The 23,748-nt window shown below is 38.8% G+C and overlaps 1 long non-coding RNA gene across 1 annotated transcript in view; it reads right to left on the bottom strand.

The window, feature by feature from the left end:
- Positions 1–23,748, bottom strand: part of LOC116665907 — a 108,173-nt gene that overhangs the window by 35,017 nt on the left and 49,408 nt on the right. The gene's annotated exons all lie outside the window — the stretch shown is intronic.

Raw genomic sequence — 23,748 nt, forward strand, 5'->3', positions numbered from 1 at the left:
CAGCATCTGAGATGATGTCACCCAGGTTGCAAGAAGTTTATTTGGGACAAGATTGGAACAAGCAGAAGTAAGGGAGCAGGGAGAGTAATCTAGGAAGGAGGAAACGGCAATAAAGAGTGTCTCATTTAGCTGGTTACCACTAAGGACAACTGGGGTTCCAATGCCCCTGGGGACCCACAGAGGAACCATGTAGAACATGCAGTGGATTTATCTCACTGAAGGACAAGGAGACAGGGCATTTATATACCTGCTCACATCCTCACTGCTTGAGAATTGCCACCAGATAAATTAACTCCTCTCTCATTTCCAACCTGCTCCAATTCACGGGAGCTGAGGGGCCACTGTGGCTTTGGAAATGCACAGAGAAGCCCACAGTGCGCAACTGAGGAAGGCACTGGCCGTGTTCATAGCACCATTCTACATTTGAGTTATTGAATTCTCTAAAGCTGTTTTCTCTTTGAAAAACTGTGATAATACTTTCCTTGTCTTCCTTTTAGGATCTTGTGCTTTCTAGGATTTTTTTTTTTTTCAGTTGTATCCATTCAGTCAGTCCTTGCCACACATTGTGTGATAAGCAACTATTCACTCCATTATGTAGGTGAGAAATCAGAGGCTCAGAGAGGAAAATTAACTTTCTGGACAGTCAAACGTCTTCACGGCTGTGCTTTCCAATATACTAAACTGCTTCTATTGAAGAAATAAATGTGAAAGTTAGAAAGACTTGTGAAATAGGAAAGATCTTTGGATTAAGCCATAATGATTCAAACTATAAATTCTACTCCATAACTTTCAGTCTTCAGGAAAGCAAAAAGAGAATACTTTAGTCAGAGTTCTTCCAGATGTGACTGGCAGAAACCAACTTGGGCAGATAAGGATTTATTGACTAGGTAACCGAGCAGGTGGACAGGAAGTCCTCTAGGTGACTCTGTTTCTGTTTATTGGTTTTCTTTGTATCTCCTATAAACCAGCTTTTCCCCAGGTTAAAGTCCATTTCCATTCCTGCTCAGAACTGCATATGCAATCTTGGTTAAAGGGGATCTGGAATCTAGTCCCTCCAATCCAAAATTTTAAAATCCCAGAGAAGAGCTCGGACTGGCCCAGCTTCAGGTAGGCATGCGCTTTTGAATAGCAAATTGAAACCAGAGAAGTAGGATCTGCTTGAACTTCCAGGGCTCCACACTGTGGAGAGACAGAGAGTAGAAGCATTTTCTGGAAAAGATAGAAGGTGCAAATTGGGACAACGTAATTGCTATCTATCTGCTCCAGAGGGGATAATAACATGGTGTCTACAGACTAAGAAAATATTGGTATTTATTTAAGAAGAGCTTAAATACTCTTTCTTTTTTTTCTATGTCTTTTCATTTTTTTTTCTTAATCAGATTTAACCATGTTGGACAAATTGCTGTGATATTTTGATACTATCTAGGCACAGTCATCATCTTAGAGGAAGAAACCCCTAGAGAACTGAGATGCAAAATTATTTTTGTGTTAAATATTAGTTATTATCAGTCAAGGTTTGGGCAATTGCTGTAAATGTTCCTCAGGTAAAATAAATGGAAATTGCTATCAAGAGAGGATTTGGAAAAAGAAGAACTGCACTTTGCAAGAAGATATGGCTTTATAAAACATGAAAATACAGTGATAAACTAAGTAAGTGGCTAGAGTTAATAGTACATTATACATAACAGAAGAGAAAATTAGTGAACTAGAAAACATGTAAGAAGAACATATCCAGAAGAAGCATGAGGAGACAGAAAGATGGAATAATGAAGGGGCTGAGAAACAAAGGATTCATGAGAAGGTCAAACAGATGTGTAAGTGGAGTCAAGGAAGGACAGGAGAGAGAGTAGAGGAGGAACAATCTTTAAAAAATATGGCACTTTTTTCTACCCATCTCCCCTTCACTTCTCATATTCCTTTTTCTTCCCAAAGTCCTTTTCCTACTCCACTTCTTTTCCTTTCTGAAATACTTCCCAGAGTGGAAGAGTCATAATGGTAGTGGAGATTACAAAGCATTGAGCAGGTGTTAGGAGGCCACACGAGATATTTACAGCTCAGTAAAGAAACTTTCTCTGAGAAACCGTTCCCTTTATTTACTAAGCAGGATTTTTTTTTAAACTCAACATATAGATAGATTTAGGCATAGATATAGATGTGTATGTATAGACATAGATATAAATGTATAGATATAGTTATGAGGCACGCTTTAAAAATGAGGGCACAGAAAGTATTAAAGTAAAAGAACATTATACACACAAATAAAACTAACAGAAATGTGGTATAGCAAACTAATATCTGAAAAAGCAGACGATAAGTCAATAAATATTGCTGAAGATAAAGAGGGACATTTCACAGTGACAAGAAGGTCAATTCAACAGGAAGGTATAACAGTTCCATGTGTGCATGCTTATATCCACAAAGCAAACAACACACTTCAAAAAAAATGAGATCATAAATATGTTCTTTGAAGATTAAGAATGAAGTAGGAAATCAAGAGCAAAAAGATAAAAGAAAATTTCTCAAATGTTTGGATATTAAACAAGAAACTTCTAAATAACTCAAGATTGAAGAATACATTAAAATGAAAATTAGAAAACGCTTTTAACTAAGTGAAAATTAAAACGCTATTGTGAAATGTAGCTAAAATCACATTTTAAAAAAATGTTTATTGGCTTAATGCATCTTTTAAAAAGTATTAAAATTAATGAGACTTTGCAAGAAGCTAAAAAAGAATAGTAAATTAAATGAAAATAAAGCAAAAAGAAAGAAATAATTATATGATAAGAGCCAAGTTAAATAAAATAGAAAATTAATGTACAAAAGAAACCATAGCAAAGCTAAAAGTAAGTTCCTTGAATAACTTAATAAACTCTATCAAGATTGATCAGAGAAAATACAATAACCGAGAGCAAAAATGGATACAGGGCCTTTGCTACAGATCCCATAGACATTAAAGACAAGTAAGAGGATAGTAAGGGAAAAATTCCATCAATAAACTCAATATTTTTAAGAAAATAAATTATTTAAACAACACAAAAAACATGACAAATGGGACATATCCTAGGAATTCAAGGGACTGGATTAACATTTGAAAAGCAAAGGATTTGATTAATCATTGTTTGTATTAACAGAATAAAAGAGAAAAAGAATAAGATCATCTTAATGCTTCTTAGAGGCAGAAAATATATTTGATAACTCAAGCCCCACCTATGCTGAGTTCTCTCAGCAAATTAGGAATAGAAAGGAACTTTTAAAATTTGATAAAGAATATCCCCCCAAATATTTAACATCATACTATAGTAATATGAATGCTTTCCAATTGAGTTAGAGAAGAAATGAAGGATGTCTACTTTGACCACTACTGTACAACATTGTACCAGAAGTCCTAGCCAGAATACTAAGGCAGTAAAAATATATATACAAATAAAAATTGGAAAGAAAGAACAAAAATTGCAATTATTTTCAGATATTTTGCACATTGAAAATCCAAAGGAATCTCCAAAAAATATTGTAATTAGTAAACGAATTTTGCAAAATCATAGGATACAAAGCCAATTATTTTTATAGTTGAGTGATTGCCATTGTATATACATTGTATGTACATATACTGTATATATACATATATATATACACACACACATATAACACATCTTTATCAGTTCATCTACTAATGGAAACAGGATGCTCATGTATCTTGGCTATTATAAATAATGCTGCAATAAATATTGGGGTGCATACATATTTTCAAATTAGAGTTTTGCTTTCTTCAGGTAAATACCCAGAAGTGAAATTGCTGGATAGTATGGCAGTTCTAGTTTTAACTTTTTGAGGCGTCTCCATACTGTTTTCCATAATGGCTGTACTGATTTACATTCCCATCAACAGCTCATGAAGGTTCCCTTTTCTCCACATCCTTGCCAACACTTGCTATTTGTTGCCTTTTTGATAATAGCCCTTCTGGCAGGTGTGAGGTGGTATCTCATGTGGTTTTCATCAGCATTTCCCTCATGGTTAGTGATGCTGAGCATCTTTTCATGTGTCTGTTGGCCATCTGTACGTCTTCTTTGGAAAACACGTCTAGTCAGGTTACTATTTTTTTGGTGTTGAGTTGTATGAGTTCTTTATACATATTTCATATTAATCCCTTATTGGGGCTTATATATCATTTACAAATATCTTCTCCTATTCAGTAGGCCAATTTTTCATTTTGTTGTTTGGCCCAGGCATCCTTTGGGTCTTTTTGCTTAATGTAGAATAAAAGCCTTTCAGCAAGTTCCCCCAGAAGAATGGCTGGTGTCCAACTAGTTAACCCCAGCGTGGCCATTTTGAAGCCAGTGTCTCCTAAGATTTTCTTATCAGAAGTACCTAAAAATGGAGTTACACTATGTTCTGTTTTCTTCTTGTTTTAAGGGCTTCTATTCCCTAAAACATCATTTCAGGCCCATCAGGTTCCAGAAATGGGGAATTATTACTCTAGGTCAGAACATCTTAGCAAGGCAAAGCCTGCTGCTTCTGGCTGACAAATTCCTAAAATGAACAAACTAACAAAAATTTGTTAGATTTGGTGATGATGATTAAGCTACATTCAATACTTTTTGGCCACTTGTTTAACAAAATGTCACAAAGACTGCACCAAAATGATCCCTGAAGTACCTTCAAAACCTGCTCAACTTAATGAAGGCTACTCTCCCTTCTAAAGAATTAAACCATAGATTTTCAACAGTTCACAAAAGCATTTTTGACAACTTTCCTCATTAAATACAGGAACACACTGCCCTTGAGCCTTGAAATTTAATTCCTTCAAATGAAATACCACATAATATTAATCTGCTTAGACATCCCTGAGAACTTTCAAATGGATCATTACCTCTGAAGATAGTTAATGTACTTCCTAACGTTTTCCAAACTTACAGGAAACAGGAAATGAAAGTGGAGAGCCAGGTCTCCCAAAATAATCATAATATTCATGCTGGCCTCCACAGAAGCTAACAGTTAATATTCATTGAGTCATCACTAGATGTCAAGTGCTTCACACATTAATTCATTTCATTTCACAAACAACATTATTTTCTCATTTTACAGTGAAGAAAACCGAGGCACGGAGAGAGTAAGTAATATGCCTAGTGTCACACAGCAAGAAATTGGCAAAGTCCAGATCCAAATCTCCATACTCTGTAGTGCTGCGTTAGTCTCTCCCTTAAAATAATTCTAGCTTCCTGAGAATGACTCACATGAGTTTTCTCAGCATTTTTTTTCTCTTGGATTGCATCTTTTATGTGGGAAGAGGATAGACCAGCTCAGAGAAGCTAATCAGAGCTCTACATTCAGGAAAGGAAAGACGGTTCAAGAACTGTGTCAACCACAGTATTTCATGCTGTGCTTGCTATGGTGCTAAGTCTTACGTCTTTATTATACGTAACACAGTATCTTTGCCTTCTGACTGTGGTTAGAGGCGTGAACGTGTCGAAGGCACCTGGCAACAAAGGGGCACCAACAACATAAGAGCCTTAGACTTAGGAGAAACTGCTCAGGTCTCATTTGTTTTGGTTGTGAAATGGACCTCGTTAAGGAGTCCTTTGGGGCCCATTGTATTATAAAAACATATTGATATATTTCACTGATAATCTATGCAGGCACAATACCATGCATTATTTTATATAACCTTTATGACACATCAATTACCAAAAACAATTACCATTATTGTTTCCATTTTACAGATGACTGTCAGTGCTAGTCAGTAGCAGAGATACAATTTTAACTTCGGTCTGTTTTACTCAATCCACTGTTACTCCAGTTTTCCATCAAAGTGAGTCTACATTTATTTCTTCACACTGATAAGGAATTGCCCTGTTTTGGTTGTGCCGTGTCCTGGGCAGCGGTTCCAGGCGGCACAGTTGCAGACACACATACAGTCTCCAAGGGAAGTTGCCGAGAGCTAGAAAACACTCGGGGACTTGAAGGCAAGACAAAGTGGCAGTAGGAAGGACAGTGAAGGGGAGAGGAGAATCAAGGCAGACAACGTGGCAGAAACATAGTCCTCGAAACTGAAGTCATCCCGACCTCACCGAGGCTGGCCCTGTAGCCCCGTGTTACAGTAGGGCTCAGTAACTGTGTTCTTAGGCTCAACCTGGATTTGGTCTTCAAGTTACAGCTAAGGTTCTTGCTACATCTGGATGTTGTTTCTAAGAAGACATTGTTAAACACACAGTGAGTTCTGTAATCAGCCTTTCAGGTCCCCACAAGAGCATGCCTGGCTGACAGCCACAAGAAGGTTGACTATCTCAGTGGCTCTGAGCGATTCCTCATATACCCCTTTGTTTCTGTCTCTTTCAACCAGCGAAATTCTCCACTTTTACCAGAATATGTCAACAGTCACAGAAGACAGACCCACCTAAAAACTTTCATGAACAGCCACTTATTTCAAGATGGCAAACTAAATCACAAATTTCCCATTAAAGTGTAACTCCAGGCCTTCTCAGAGTTGATACACCATTATTTAACTCAGTGGAAAGTTATAGTGGACTAGACACTAAATGATTGTTGTTAAATGATCAGTGTATTCATTAGGAATCTTTCCACTGCAAGTGTAGAAATTCATCTGAAAAAAAATTTAAAAGGGGGGACTTTTTGACTCACTTAAGTATAAAGTAGGTGCTGGCCTTGGGAACATCTGGTTTCATGGACTCAAGTAGCTGCATCAGTTCCTGCCTCCAACTGTCATCTCTACACATCTATATATGCTGTTCTCATCCTCCTTTCCTTTGGACATCTTCCTCTACGTGGTGGAAGAGCTGATGATGCAGATATGTCTGCAAGCAGATAGAAATGCAAGCTCTCCTCCTCCTGCTTTAGAAAAGTCCCAGAGAGGGACTGGGTTTGACCCAGACAACCCCTTGCATATCCCTTTGGACAATCATCATGAGAGAGGGATGGGTGCCTGAGTCTGCAGACACCTGTGGCTTGAGGAATAGAGAAGGAGGGCAACAGCTTCACCAAATTCACCTGGTAGGAATCCCAAACAAAAATGGAAATGATTTTGCCAGAAGAGAAAGGAGATGGTAAGGTAACTAATTTTTTAAAAAAGCAGAAAAATAAATAAAAATAGATATCTAATCAAGTCAAAAGAGAGGTCTTATTTAATTTAATCCGGCATTCTTTCTAGTTGTGTCTGAAAGCTCCAAATATTTTACATTCAAAAAAATTCTATGCACTTGACCTCATAGTCAAGGAAAACACAGAAACACAGTTGGACTAGAAACTGAAGAATTATCATTGGGTCAGAGTCAAATGGAACAAACGTTACAATCAAGTGCCACCAGGGATTTATCAGTCTTTAGGTGAGTTATTTTTCCCCCCTGAAACCTTGAACACTTTAGAATCTAAAGTGACTTAATCATCATGGAATAAAAGGTAATCTATAGGCTAAATTTGAAGACTCATTTCAGAAATACTTCTAAACATTTCCTATTGTAGGATCAAGATCGGTTCCTACAAAAACATTGGATTTATTTCTCATATTATTTCTACAAGTCATTAACTAAAGGTGGTTAATCACAAATTTCGTTTATTAATTTATCAAGCTGAAAATCTGTTTTATCCTCTTTTAAATCCTGCCTCTTCAAAAAGGACATATATTTAGAAATCATACTCCTTTTCAGTTTCCTTTTCGGCTTTATGCATTCAGCATTCTGAAAAATATAAAACACAGAGACTAAAGAGGAAAATCTTCCTTTTATTATCTTTCCTTTTATTATCTCACATATTTAGATACTTCTACAAGTATGGTTATACCATTCTTTCAAAATATAGAAGAATGTAAAAGAATTTGGCTAACTATGGAGTCTCTCATGATTAACATGGAAATTTTTGCTGGGAAAAGGGAGATAGTTGAAACATTGTTCTTATTCAAGCTGGTAGTAATATTTTGAACAAGCATTTAATTTATACACTCATATTGTAGAATCTCAAAACATGGCAATCCACATGTAAATATGTAATGTCAATTTGTTTGCTTTTAGAGTATCTATTCAGAAGCTCTCCATGAACAATTATACTCTTAACTTTTTTTTTTTTTCGAGGCATATGTTTGAAAAACTGTGTGGGTGGCTCACTGTTGAGTGGAAATTCTACCACACTTTGAAGTTCTGCAATCTTAGGAAAGTTGCTAATTTTCAAAAGCAGATGTTCTTTCTGGCATCTACAGTAATATTTAGCATATATGAAAGTGCTGAATACGTTAGGATGACCAAATGCCAGGCTTTACTGTCTCTGTAGTCTATTCAAATCTTGGAAAAGAAAAGGAACTAAAGAGAAATGTTATTTAGTTCAATGATTATTAAAAACAAAAACAGAGCAAGTCAAATTTATTGTGCTTTAGGCTTAGAATTCCATTGAAGGCCTCATCGCACAGTTATTCTAGAAATAGTAACCATCACTAAAGCTTTTCCCTGAATTGTTTCTGTGTGGATGTTCCCAACATGGTCAGAGAATACTCAAAAAGAAGCTTGGGGGGTGAAAAAGAAACTTGGTTGATTTTTTTGCTTGTCTGTTGATTTGTTTTTAATGGAGGAAGAGAAACACATGATTTCTCCCCCTCCGTGCGAAAATGAAATCAGAGTTGATGAAACAAGTTCAAACAATATAGTTACATTTCTCCATTTCAACACATTAGTCATGTTCTATTTTTCACATTAAAAAATAATCATCCACACATATAAATAAAAGGTTCCCAGTTTTAAAAAGATGTATCTTTGTTTTAAGAACAGAAGAGGAGAATATGATACAGTGACTTTCATAAATTTAGAATATTTATTCAATAACTAGTTTCTGGGCTCCTGTTATATGTGAAGCACTCTTCTAGGCCCTGGGGAAAAGTATGGTGAATAGGACAAAATCACTCTCTTGCATGAGCTTTCTGTGTTATTCAACTGTCTTTGGCCCCCTTTGTCCAATGACTTATTCAATGACTTTAATAAAATTCCATCAAGAAAGTATCTTATTGGTTGAGTGAGAAGGGTATTATATATGAAAGAAAACTCTTTGGTCTTTAAGTTAAAAAAAAATTCAGAAGCTAAGATGTCCAATGCAAATTGAATAATCATATGTGGCATACCCGCTTGATCAAAACCCTGGCTGCCATCTTTGATGTGCTTCCTCTAGGTTGAGGATCCCTTGGGGATGCCTTGTAGAAGCATCAAACATAAGAAGTTTGAGGAAATCCATTCTTTTCATCTCTTTCAATAAGTTAAAAAAAGAAAGAAAGAAAGAAAGCATGGTTACAGCCTCTATAAATGTCCTTATATAGGTCAATTCACATTAAACCTAAATATCCAAATAGCAAGGAAAACTTTGTCATGTTGTGTTGGGAGGGCAGTAATGTTCCTGAATTTTATTTCACCAAGCTTTAGTCTCACAAGATTAATGTGTATTTGGCAGGTGGGAGATTTCATGAGGGAGTCTAAGTTTCTCATTGAGACATTGGTATTTACTAAATCAGATGCCCTACATTAAGACAAAAATGTTCTGACCAATGAGTTTTGTAGTGCTCTCATGGGTTCCAGTGAATAATTCCTCTGCTGACATCTCTGAAGTTCATTGAAAGAGGGATGCCATTATTTCCCACTTTCAAAAAATATTCCCTGTCTTAATAGTGTCACCGAATATGACGGCTGTCTCTCATTTCCCCATCATCTCGTCAATCAGCCCATCTGCACCAGCTCAGCAACAGCGTCTCACTCTGCCACAAAGATGCTGCAGGGCCTGGGGAGAGATGCCAGCTCACACGTCTGCCTGAATCCCTGGTCTCTCCAAAGAGCTATATGCAAAGCAGGAACAAATGAGATCATTAGAAGGAGAACTCAGTCAGACTTAGTTAGTCAACAATCCGTTTGAGATAACTCCTTTGTCAGTGATGGAGATATGAAGAAAAAATGTTTTTCAATTCTAGTACAAAGTTGCATTTATGTTTCATATCATGCTCCCTTACATCATTATGAAATAATAAATTTTTTAACTGCATGACTCTAGGCAAGAAGTTTTATGAACTAAGTACTATCTCAAAATACTTATCCTGAAGGATGGTTACAAGAATAAAATGAGATAACATATAAAAAGTTAACTTATGATGGTGCCTGGTAAATAGACCAACCATACTGTTGCTTCTGAAGGGCACCATCCACACTGATTTCTTTATATGGAGACTCCTGGAATTAGGCAATGAGGCAATGACATGATATGCTGGCAAATATGAATATTAAAAAAGAAAGCAGCACATGGCCACGCATAGAGTGTGCACTTTATAGTCTTTTTACTTCTCTCTGTGCATTAGGAAACAATAATAGTGATGAATCTGTTATCTGCTTAACCCCATCTCTGACCACACATCTACCTTGTGTAAAGGATCCTTTCCAAGAAATGATAGAGTGAATTGAATCAAGTGATGTGTTGTGATATTGTAGCGTGACTCCTATGGAACTGTGCTCTGGGCATCCTAGTCTGGACATTTCTCTTCCACTCTCTCCAAATCCTCTCAGGTCATAGCCTGTCTCCAACAATAGCTCTTTTCAGCTGCTATTCGTACACATTTTGTCAGTACTTTCAAGATGCTGGGATGTTTCTGTTTGTTGCCCTTCAGAGTGTGATCTCTAATTGCTTAGTGATATTTACTTTTTGTAAATTTCTGTGAAGTGGACTACAGCCTCCAAAAAAAAAAAGAGCGTAATAGTTTTTCAGCAGATACAGCACTCTTACTTACATATCTTTTTTTTTTGCCAGGCTTTACAGGTCAAATCTATCCACTGTCTCACAATAAATGGAAGACAGAAAGAGCACAACAAAGGAAAATATTATTACAGAGAACATTCAACTCAGGATTGAACCTTAGGGTGCTCACGACTAGCAAGTACACAAAGAGCCACACTAGTGCTCAGAGGACGGAAACTGACATAAGTTAACCATGTCCTGACCACTGATGGGTGGGAAGATTAGTCAAGCACTTTGGAGAGAAAATTGGCCATGCCTATTAAAATGAATTTAAACATACCTCTACCGTTCAGCACGCCCACTCAGTTACATACCTCAGAGAAATCAGAACATGTGCACAAGGAGAAGCATTCAGATACATATTTCAACATTGTTTCTATCAGTGAAAAACTGGAAAGAATCCAAATATCTATCCATAAGAATGATAAATTGAGATATATTCATACACTAAAATACTACAAAGCAGTTAAAGTAACCAACACAAATCAACATGCATAAATCACAACAATATATTCTTGAGTGATAAAGCAGGTTGCTGTATTCATTCATTTAGTTTTTTCCAACAAGTATGTATTAATCATTTTCTTTGCATGAAGATACACAAGATTGTTCTAAGTAGCAGAAATTGCAGCAGGGGAGAAAATAGACAAAGTCTGTCACCTTCAGGAGCTCACGTCCTCATGACAGAAGAGGTAAGAAGCAAGCAAATAAGCATACTCTATATCAAGGGATAAAACTGAGTGAAGAAAATTAAAATGGAGCGAGGGCATCGAGACTGAAGGGACTATTTTTTTAGAGGGTATTTGGAGAGATATTCCAATAAAATATTTTTTGAGCAGAGACCTGAAGGAGATAGGGAAAAAAGTAGCGAAAGTGCTTTCCACATGGAGAAAACTAACATCAGCCCTGGGGTAGGGCCTTGGTATGTTCCAGGGCTGGTAAGAGGCCAGTGTGGCAAAGGAAAGAGTGGTTCGCGATGCGTCCAGAGACAAGAGCACATAGGGAGGGCGGAGTAAGGATTTTGCTTTTGTTCTGGATAAGACAGAAAGTCATTAGAGGATTTTTGAAAAGAGCAGTTACATCAATGACTTGTTTTCAAAGAATCACTCTGAGTATTGTGTGTAAAGGATCAAGAATGGAAGCTAAGAGGCCTGTTAGAAGGTTTTGGCAATTGTTCAAAGGAGAGAAGATGATGGTCTGAACCAGGTTGGAGGCCCCGCAGGTGGAGGTAGTCACTGGATTCTGGATTCTAGATAGAGCCGCTGGAATTTGCTTATGGGTTGGATTTAAATTTTGAGAGAAAGAAAGAAGGCAAGGGGTATTCCACAGGTTTTGTTCAGACTTAGTGGGAGAAGGGAACCCTGTAAGATGGGGCAGGCTGTGGAAAATACATATTTAGGGGTGAGGTAGGCCAAATAGTGGGCCTCCAAAGGTGTGCACCTCTTAATCTTCAGAACCTGTGAAATGTTACCTTGCATGCCAAAAGGGACTTTGCAGTTGTGATTAAGAGAAGGAAGTTGAGATGGGAAGATTGTCATGCAGTATAATCACCAGGTCCTTATATGAGGAAGGCAGGAAGGTCAGGGTCAGAGGAGGAGATGTGACAACAGAAGCAGAGGTCAGAATGACACAGATGCTGGCTTTGAAGGTGGAAGAGGACCAAGGATTTCAGGTGGTCCCTAGAAGATGGAAAAGGCAAGGGACAGATTCTCCCATGGAGTCTTCAGAAGGGATGCAGCCCTGATGAATTTTAGAATTTTAGAATTCTGATCTTCAGAACAGCAAGATAATAAGTTTATGTTTAAGCCACTAAGCCAGCTAAGGTTGTGGTTTTTAAGCCACTAAACTTGTAGCAATTTGTTTTGGCAGCAATAGGAAATTAATTCGGGGGAATCAAGACTTAGGTGCTAGATATATTACAATGTCAAGTGGCAATGACAAGAAGCTGGATATATGAATTTGAGGTTTGGAGAGAAGACTTGGCTAGAGATACACATTTCTGAATCATCAGCTTATAGATGGTGTTTAATATCTTCAAATTGGATGAGATCATCTGGGGAAGGAGTGTGGACAAAACAAAAATAGAGGTTCAAGAACTGAGCTCTGAGGTAACTCATTCTTAAAGGTAAAATGAAAACAAAAAACAAAGCAAAAAAAAAAAAAAAAAAGCAACAGAAGTAGCAAAGGAGAAAAGTAGCCAGAAGGAAAACCACGGAAGGCTAACCCTGGAATGTCACCCTCCTTAAGAAGACGAAATGGGCATTTCTCCCAAATGCTAAGGATCAGTTGAATAAGATGAAGAAAAATAAGGAATTGTTGAAGTGGTGTCACTTGCATAACAATGCTATTTACTTTTTTCTATACATGTAATTATATGGAAATATATGGAAATCATATATGGAAATAATATATATACACCCAACTCAACAGAGCATTATCTCTATGGAGGAAGGACAAAAGTAGAGAAGGGGAAAGTAGGTTCAAGGAGGGGCACACAGGGTTTCCAGCTGAATCTATATGCTTTATTTTAAAAAACAGATCTGAAGCAAATATGCAAAATATTAGGGTTTGAAAAAATGACTAATACATAAGGGTTTATTATACTTTCTGAATGTTTTAGCTGTTTCTTAATTTTTAAAGACATTCTAAAATGAATTATTTTGTCATTTATACGCATACATATGTGTTTATACACGTATGTCTGTGTACATATAGAATATTTCAGGAACAACTAACAAAACAAAGAGCAGAAGATATGTCAGATGGGGTAAGCCAATAGTCTGTACCGGGTTAAAGACAGAGTGCCACTTTTGAGCCAGCCCTGGTCTAAGGGCCAGCAGAGCAAACCTTGAGTCCCCTTGTGGGAAATCATTGCTACTTCAGGGATAAGTACTTGGAACTATGCAGAAAGATAGTACAAGAAAGTATTTCTTACGATTGTAGAAAGATCAGATCACCTGTGACTATAGCAGTTAAGTATGGCATAGTGAAGAACACAAGAGACAAAAAACTGAGCCTCGTTTTAGAAGAGTAGCTGGAATTCTTGCTTTTTATGATTCTTTCCAGTTGTATTAGGAATCAACTGTAGTAACAGAGAAAAGTGTAACTCTGCCACCTGCTGTTACGTTTAACAGCCCAAAGTTTAAATACGTATATGTGATATTTGAGTGTCCGTCATTAGGAAAATGCAAATTAAAACCCAGTGAGACACCACTGCCCTAGGGGTCAGCAAACTTTTGCTATAAAGAGCCGGATCATAAACATTTTAGGCTTTATAGGCCAGATGGTCTCTATGACAGCTATTCAGTTCTGCCACAGTGAAGCAAAAGCAGACGTAGGAAGTAAATAAGCCAACATACGTCACCATGTTCCAATAAAGCTTTACTTGCAAAAATAGGGAGTAGGCTGAATTTGGCCTACGAGCCTCAGATGCTGACTTTGCTTTCTCCACCATGTCTAGAACAGCTAAAATTAAAAAGACTAACTGTACTAAGTGTTGGTAAGGATGTGGAGCAACTGGAATCCTCACACCCATCTGGTGAGAATGTAACATAATCCAACCGCTTGAGAAAATACTTCGGCAGATTTTTAAAGGACTAAATATACACCTAACACATGACCCAGCCATTCCTCTCCTAGGCATTTACCTAATAAAAATGAAAATACAAAGTCTTACACATGACTCTCAGAGTAACTTTATAACCAAAAACCAAGCAATAACCAAAAACTGGAAACAACTCAAATGTTCATCAATAGGTAAATGGATATACAAATTTCAGTATATCCACACATACTAAGCAGTCAAAAGAACAGACTACAGATACACACATACTATGGGTTCACCTCAGAATAATTACACAGAGTGACAGATACCAAGCCAATGAGTGAACACTGTATGATTCAACATACATAAAATTCTAGAAGCAGAAAACTAATCTATGGTGACAAAGAGCTGATCAGTGGTGGCCTGAAGTTGAGGGTGGAGGCAGGGAAGGGTCTGGAATACGGATTATGAAAGGGTATGAAGAAATACTGAGAGTGATGGAAACCTTCAATGACTTGACTTTGATCATGGTCATGGGTGTAGACATATCAAAAGTTATCAAGTTGTAACACTTTCATTATGTGCAAAAACAACAGTGGCTGAGAGATAAGAAAGTAATGGTGGAGAGAAATGATCTCCTTCAAAGAGGACTGTGAATGAGGTTACATTTGAGCCCTTCCTGTGACTTCTGTGGCTTACAGTTAGGCATCTCCACTTAACTACAAAGATAGCCGTGTTCAGATTTAATTTTAAAAAGTTATTAAATTCATAAGCAAAAATGAATTAAATGGGATCGTAGTAACTAATTTCTTGTACATAGCCTCATAAGAGGAGATTCCAGCAAAGCTGATGAGCAAAATTTGTATTGTAACAAAATTTTTCTATTTAATATCAACTTGGCTACAATAATAGGCTGAATTCTTTGTGGGCTTTAACTCATGGCAACGGTGACTCACAATTTAGGAGTTAAAGCCAACATTATAACTATGCTGAGGAATTAAAGGGATCCGTCATCATTAAGACCATAAAAATTTAGTCATGTAGACTCAAGAAAACTTCAGAAAGTGAATTTATTTTATTAGAAGTGCAATATTCTAGCACAGTAGATTTTCTGGTTTTTCCTGCACCAAGTCGGTGTTCCCATAGTCTTGGAAATACGCACATTGAAAATTGATCCTGCAGCTTCATATCAACAACAGAGATCATCATTTTCTCGAGGAAACAACTGGGCTGCGGTCAGACGTGGGGCTCCACTGAGCCACGTCCAGGGCCTGGCAAGTGCCTGATGACACCCAGAGGATATGCAACACATGAGAACAGCGGTCCCCTCTAGAGCTGTCACCCAAGCACCACACTGAACTTGTAAACTAATGCTTCCTTAAGGCAGCTTTAGGAAATGTTACATCATACTTACTAAGAGCAATCAGTGAGTGCATCATCTTTGAAAATCAGTAGCCCTGAAGCAAGTTTTAAGCCTAAATAATAATAACAATACTAGCAGTAAGATCGCCATGGTAATAACAACACCCATAGTGGTAAGAAGAACACTGGACACTTGCTGTGAGCCAGGCACTGGCTCAGTACCTTACAGCTGTAATTTCTTTTACTCCTGACGATCGTGTGAGATGGATGTCACTGTTATCATCACTTTAGACTGTCCTGACCCATTAACTACATCTTTGGGCAGGGAACGGGCCACACCTCTCTCATGTTCCACTGCATGCCCAGCACAAAGCCTGGTTTCTAACACAACAGATACTTGTGAATATGTTATTCCTTGTAAATAGCAAAACCAGGGCTCAAACGTAGGTCACCCAGACTCCACATTCTATTTTGCTTATTGCTCTTTATTTATGTCAGTAAAATTTTAAAACAACCTAAATGTTCAATGATACAGAAATGGTTAAGTGCATTTTGCTACAGTAATTCTATGAAGCAAAATACAGCCAGGAAAATGCTACTTTTAAAAACTAAATAGCTACATGGGAAAATGTTCATATGTTAATGGGAAAAAGAAAACAAAATAATACCTTTTCTTTGATTACAATTATGTAAAATGATACATGCATATTAATAAGAATGTAAGGGAGTAAAATATTAAGCAATCTTTTTTATGGTGGTTGTAGGTAATGTATTTAATTTCCATTATTATTATTTAATATAGCCTTCTAAAGATTACTTTAAAAAATAAGAAAAGCCGTAGCATAGGATATGCCTATATTATGTGGAAATTGCATTTTAACCAGTGAGTTTACATTTAAAGACCACCTCAGTCACCCGCATTTCAAAATGACTGTGGTATGTTAGTGTTGAACAAGTAAGAATCAAGTTAAAATCCTGGCAGAGGGTTAATGTGTAGCATGGGGGATGCAAGAGGATTATAATATACCTGAGGCAGAAAAGAGGGGCCTCCCTTACCTTCTCAGGTGGTCATCCTCACAAGTCTCTTTTATTTCTACAGTTTGCAGAGTATTAGTTATGTTGACAACACTTCGTAAGACAAGGAAATTCTAGTAACCAAACCCGCCTCATGTCTCCATCTTCTTCAGCAAATTTAGCACCAAAATGATGCACCTTTCACTAAGTATCTTCAGGTGGAGGCATTCAGGCTTTCACAGGACCATATTACTGTGCATTTCTGCTGCTTCCTTCCTCCCCAACTTGAGTCTTCGTTGTCACTCCAGTCCCTGCAGGCTTAGACCCCACAGGACACATCACCACCGACAGGTATGCCCTGGGCCTGCGGTTACAGCCCCTGATTCAGAGCATTTGACTCTCAGTTCCACCTCTTACCAGCTTTGGATCAGATTTGAGACACATTACTTAGCTTTTCCAAATTTAAGGGTTCTTGGTTATAAAATGGGAATCATAATGTTGGAGCCGGCAGTTAGCTAGATATGAGCAGAGAAAGGGGGACACGGGCAAAACGGCAGGAATTGGGCAAAAAGGAGGGGCCCGGGCCAAATGCAAGAAACCCTGCGTTGTGTAAGCAGGAGTCCCAGGGCAGAGAAAGAAAAGCAGGAACCTCCAGGCTGATAAGCGGTCACACATTTGGGATGACAAGTGGCCTGGAGGCCAACAAAGAGGTAGGATAAGGCAGGAATCTCTCCAGTGCGGGAAAGTAACCTTGTCTGCATTATGCCCTCATTTCAATACCATTAGCCTTGCAGATTAGGTACCCATCATGTACAAAAGCCATGACACTTTGATCAAGACTAAATAAGGACAAAAATCCCTCTTCCTTTCAGGAACCTTCAGGAAGGTGAAGCTGGGATGAAAATCAGGGAATAAGACCCCAAACCCTTCCCTCCGCAATGAATATTCCACTAGTTCATTTTTACATTCTACGTAACCAACCTGCCAAAGAAACTCAGGGCAGCTGCTCACCTGAGCCGGCCCGCTCTCCCCTTGACAGTGTACCATCTGTCCAGTTTCTGTGACGGGAAAAGAACCTATTTGCCATCAGCAATAATAGCATTCAACTCTTTGGATTATATGAAGGATTAACTGAGAAAATGTAAATAAAGTACCCATAATAAATGCTCATTAATTTTAAGTATTGCTATAATAAACACTCCATAATATTATCTTTCCTTATGAAGACCCTCCAGCAACTCCTGGGTGCTTCCTATAGTTCTTCTGCTGACTTCTAAAGCTCTTCACCATATCTTCACCATATTTTCATTTATTTAATCTCTATTTATATCTTCTTATATATACTTTCAGGTTATTTCATTGTTTTCTCAATTCTAGGCATTATCCATACACTTTACCGAGCTTTAATAGGTATACAACAATTTGTTTAATGAATGGATGAATTTGATATTTTTTGCTCAACCTTTAAGTTGTAATTTAATATTTAAGAATTTTCCATTAAAATACAGCCTCTCTGAATGTTTGACATCAGAGGTTGACATCTAGTGGAGGTAGCGAAACTCCCCCCGCAGTAAGTCTGATCTTTTATTGGGGAGAATGGGTTATCGCCATGGTCAGACTTAAAGGATGCAGGAGTGTTGATTCCCATACGTCCCCATTTAATCCATTAGTCTGGCCTGTGCAAAATGGATGGATGGATCTTGATGGATGACAGTGGACCAGCACAAACATAACCAGTGTTAGCCTAGTTAAGCAGTTGTACCAGATCTGGTATCTTTACTAGAGATAGTAATACAACCCCAGGTATGTCATATATGCCTGTGTATTTGGTGAATGTGTTCTACTCAATATCCACCAGAAAAGGAGATCAGAATTACTTGCATTCACCTGACATGGACAAGTGAACAGTCTTGCTACAGGGCTATGTTGACTCTACTGTCCTCTATCGCAACATAATCTCCAGAGACTTGGACCATCTGAACAATCTGCAGCACATCACATGATGTACTATATTGATGACATCATGCTAATCAGATCTGATGAAAAAGAAATGGCAAGTCCTCCATATGCCTCAACCGAAACATGGCCCAGAGGGAAGGAGATAAGCCGTACAGGGTATTTGGGGTCTGCTACTCCCATGAAGTTCTCTGGGGTCCACTGACTTAAGACTTGCCAGCAGGTCTTCAAAATGAGCCAAGTTATTACATCGCACGTCAATTATCACTAGGAAATTCAACGCATAGAAGGCCTTTAAATGTTTTGGAAGCAGCAATTTCCACACTTGGCATTACTGATCAGCCTATTTTTTAACTGACATAGAAACTATAACATTTATTGCAATGGGACCACAGAGGCTAGGGAGCCATATTGCTTTCTTTTAAATGTAGACTAGAGGTGTTAAAAACACAGACCTTATCCATATTTATAAGCTAGCTCCATCAATTAGTAGCTGTGTGACCTTGAACAAGTTTCTTTGCTTCTCTAACCCCCAGCTTTCTCATCTGTAAACTGAGAATAATAATAACCTCACAGAGTGTTGTAACAACGATTATGAGTTAATATGTCTGGCATAGGACAGTAAGCTATCATTTTTATTAAATTGGAAGTGCCCTCCAACGTGATGTGCTAGATATTTTGAGAAGTAGGAGAGGAGGAGACCAGAAGAGGGTTATAAACATTTATGTTCATAAGCTCTTTTTTGATGAAAAGGTTAAGCATTAATTTGACCAAAGAGTAAGTGAAGGGTCAGTTCTTAAGTATAATGCATAGAGAAGGTCAGAGTGTGGTGGAAAGAAAGAGATAGCTGGAGATGAGGAACGAGGCTCACCCAGAGAAGAGGTGGAGGTGACTGGAAGAGATGGGATGAGTCATCGCAGAGGACAGGCAGAAAGGACAGATATTAGAAAGATTGTCAGGCTGGAAGGAGAAAGCTAGAAAGGCTTGACACGGCCAGAAATAGATTTCAGGTTGCAGAGAGTCTGTCAGTGAAGAATAAACATCAGGGCCTTTAGAGAAGAGACAAAACAGTCAGTAGGAAAAAGAGAATATTCAACTAGACCCCGCGTTGGGAGAACTAGAATTTAGAAGAGCAGTCAGGGCATTCTGTTCTTGCACCTACGACTGTCAACACTCTGGCAAGATCATGTGAATTGGAGAAGGCAATTAACAAAGAGTAGAGGTAACCAGAGTCACTGAGGGAAATAATTGCAAAAATAGTTGGCAAAAGCATGTCCAAATGATTAAGAAATTGGTGGGAAACAAATAAAACCAGTTATTAATGCCCCAAGCACGCCCAGTTAACAAACATAATCTTCCTCATGTCATTTGTTTAATGATTCCCAATGATTTCAACAAGAGAGCGAGACTTCCTGGGTTAGCCTCGCAGCTCCAGCTGTGTGCGTGCAACTTTGGACCTTGCTTAACCTCTCCAAGCCTCAATTCCCTCATCTGTAAAATTCAAATAATAAGGGTACTTATTTCACACGATGGGTATAAAAATCAGATGAGTGAATACATACCAAGCGCTTAGACCAAGCACAACAAAAACATGCGTAAGTGTCCACTAGTGTGATCGCATGCCAACTCGCTCTCAAACTCACTGATTGGATCCATTCTATTAACTCTTAGTTTTGACATAATATATTTAAAGATGAGAAGTTTGAATTATTTCAAAGTGTTCTTTTTCTTTAAAACTATCTTACTTGTTTACAAAAATAGATGAAAATGAGGGGAGAAGAGGCAGGGTACTGAGCCATCACAACTGTCCCCGGTAGTGGCTGGGAGTGGTCATCGCTTCCAAGTCATCAAATAAGAAACATTTCAACACACCATCACATCTGCCATACTCTCCACTCGTGTCAGTTCTAAAGACCGAAATCTCTTCACATAGAACTCTGAGATTTGCGTTGGTCCTACAAGGGTTAACACACATTAACGGTAGCTCAGAATTTTATTTTTACTTTGGATGAAATGAATTTCTGGAAGACAGAGCCTTGAAAAGCTGTGCTTTTGTTTCCAGTGAAGTTCTAAACAAACTAAGCTGTCATATCAGAGGGCCCATGATTTAGTCCAGTAGAGATGCCCGGAGGCATTTTTTCAAACTAACAGGGACTGCACAGGCAGAATATTCTCCCCAAAGTGGTAGAGATTGGGCTTCTTGAAATGGCTGCTCACCTGGGGAAAGCCTCCAGCCGAATTTTGTCTCCTGACAAATGTACACCTCAGAGACATAGCCCTGTGCTATGCGCAGCCAAGGACAGGTCATGGCTGGAGACATGATATTTCAGTAAAAGAAATTTCCCATCAACAGACACCCTCCAAACCCTCATGGCCACAAGGCAAAAGTACTGCCTTATCTCAGAACAAGTCAGAAACCCCTGTTCCAAGGACAGAAATTACTCAAGCAAAATTTTCTAAAATTTTTCATTTGTTACATCAAAAAGTAAAAAGTTGAAATAATTGCCTTTTCTGGCCTAAGGCAGTCTCATTTTTTTCTTTCTCTAACATGGCAATTACCATCTTAGAATATTTCTCTCTGTTAGTTGAATGATCATTAAATAATGAGTCAAGATCTACCCTTAGTGAGAAAACTCATCTAAACAGATATTCCCAAAGGACTCAAAATCAATCTAGATAAAGGCCAGTAACAGAACTAGATCTGGATGAGAGGGAGTCACTCTGGCCGGTTACAGAGTTATCTGTAATAATTTTACAGTTCTTCGGGAGACTTTCCAGTTTCTTATAGCAGGATTACTTGTCAGGGATGTGCAGGAGACAGCAACAGAGCCTGACTGTTAGGTCAAGTCCATGGTCATTTCATTGCAACCTCCTTAACTAAATTTAACAAGCCTCATGCATCTGAGCCATCCCAGGATGAAAGCTAGTGTGTGTCTGCTCATCAACCTTCCAAAGCTCCTCTCAGCTGTCTCCAGTTAAGCAGTTCCTCCAACCTTGCTCCATGACTTCCTGATCCCATCCTGCCTCCACACATTGGGTCTGCTCCTCCGTTAAGCCCCGTGGACTCACGCCCCAGTCACCGACCTTCAGACGACTCCCAGGACACTGCTTCCTGTTTCTGTGCTCTGGCTTCTGACAGCTGTGCACCCAGCCACGTGGCACCTGCTGAGGTTAGTCTGACACAAACCTGACCTCCGTCTGACAAGGAGAATGAGAGGGGAGTTTCAAACAAATGCTAGAATTTCAGCAGGTGAGATACAATACAGTACAGGAGCAACAGACCCATGTCCAGCCTGATTTCAGTCAAATTATCTGTGACCATCAGGGCTCCAAGAGATATTTACTTCCAAGCTGCCATTCACGAGTGATAGGCAGTGTCAGTCTTCGTGCAGTCTTTGTCCTAAGTCCTAAGATGGGGGTCTCGGGCAAGACTTTATGTTTTTGGAGAAGGAACTGCCTACAAGAACACTGTGCCTCGGTCCTAGGTTGGAGGGAAATAAGAGACAAGACAGCCCTAATCTGTAACTGGAGCTTTGGAATTGAAGCTCTAATCCCAGTGGTAAAAATGGAGCACCCAGGTCTCGGGCCATTTGGTGCTTGAAGATGTCGGTGACCACGATCCATTACTACATTAAGGAAAGAGCAATCCGGTTGCAGTGGAGGTGACAGGAGAGACAGGATGAGCTGTTCCCAAGTCTGGCTGTGCCAAGATGTTTTTCCTCCAGCCCCATCCTGTTTCCTCCCACTCCTGATTCATTCGGTAACATCTAAAGGAAAGAAAGATTCACTCAGAGCTGCCGTCAAACTCCCACCCAGGCGTAGGTTGCCAGTAGGCAGAGAGGCTCAGCTCTTGTGCAGTTCCCATGACAAGAGAAGCTTCTGTCTGTTTTATTGTTTAGTTTAGTCAGACAGATAGGAATCTCAGATGATGCTGATATGAGTAATGAAGTAATTTATAAACTGTTTGCCAGCAAATTGATCTTCCTGTAATCTGTCACACTACATACACAGGTATGCTCTAAGCAATCAGCACACAGATAATAAGTGCAAAAGGGAAATTTTTTCATCTTTTTATCTTTTTTTAAACTTAAGTTTCAAATAAGTGAAATTCTCCACGATGGTGACCAACACTTCCTGGTTTGCCTGAGGCCTTCTTGGTTTGAGCACTGAAAGTCCCACGTCCCCAGAGAACCTCGAGTCCCATGCAAACTGGGATGGCTGATTATCTAGTGGGAATTCAGAGACCCGAAAGGGAGCTTTCCCGTAGCACATGTTAGATGTGGGGTTTGGGGCACATCAGTTGACATAGCTTATCCTCAGGCGAAATCTAAGACCTACATATTAAGCCCTACACAAAGCATTTCATTCTGTCGACTTTTTTTTTTTATTGCATCGACGTTTCTCAACCCAAGGAACAGGCATCAACACCAAACAAAACAAACCCAGAGTAGTGTTGAAATTCCACCTTTCTTCTGCCCTTTGTTATAACCATAGACGGAAGCTTGAAAAACAGGTGCCAGTGACAATTAACTTCAAATATTTCACCTTTCATTAGGAAATTTATTCACTTTTAGTATGAATTAAATATGCATTCAAAGAATACTCATTTTCTTATTTACAAATAGATTTGTCCTGGAGCAAGGCATTTTTCCTGCTCCGGCCTCCTCTGGCTTTTCCGTCCTCCCTAAGAGGGTAAAAAGGCTAAGAAAGACTTATTAAGGTCATAGCCCAGGAACTGGGGTCCACCAAAAGACAGAGGTTTAACCATAAACAACAGAACATGTCCTCTCCCCCATGCCTTGTGGATGGTTAATTTTATGTGTCGACTTGACTTTGCTAAGGGCCTGGATACCTGGTAAAAAGATACCATTTCTGGGTGTGTCTGTGAGGCTGTCTCTGGAACAGGTTAGCATTTGAATCAGTAAGCTGAGTAAAGATTGCCCTCACCGGCGTGGGTGGGCATCCTCCCATCTGTCGAGGAAGTGAGCACAACAATAGGGTGGAGGAAGGCAAATTCACCTTCTCGGCTTGAGATGAGACATCCCTCTCCTCCTGCCCTGGGACGTTGGTGTGACTCCCAGCCTCTCAGACTCAGAGGGGGACGTAACACC

The sequence above is a fragment of the Camelus ferus genome, chromosome 9 (genome assembly GCF_009834535.1).
Source record: "Camelus ferus isolate YT-003-E chromosome 9, BCGSAC_Cfer_1.0, whole genome shotgun sequence".
Lineage (NCBI taxonomy): Eukaryota > Metazoa > Chordata > Mammalia > Artiodactyla > Camelidae > Camelus > Camelus ferus.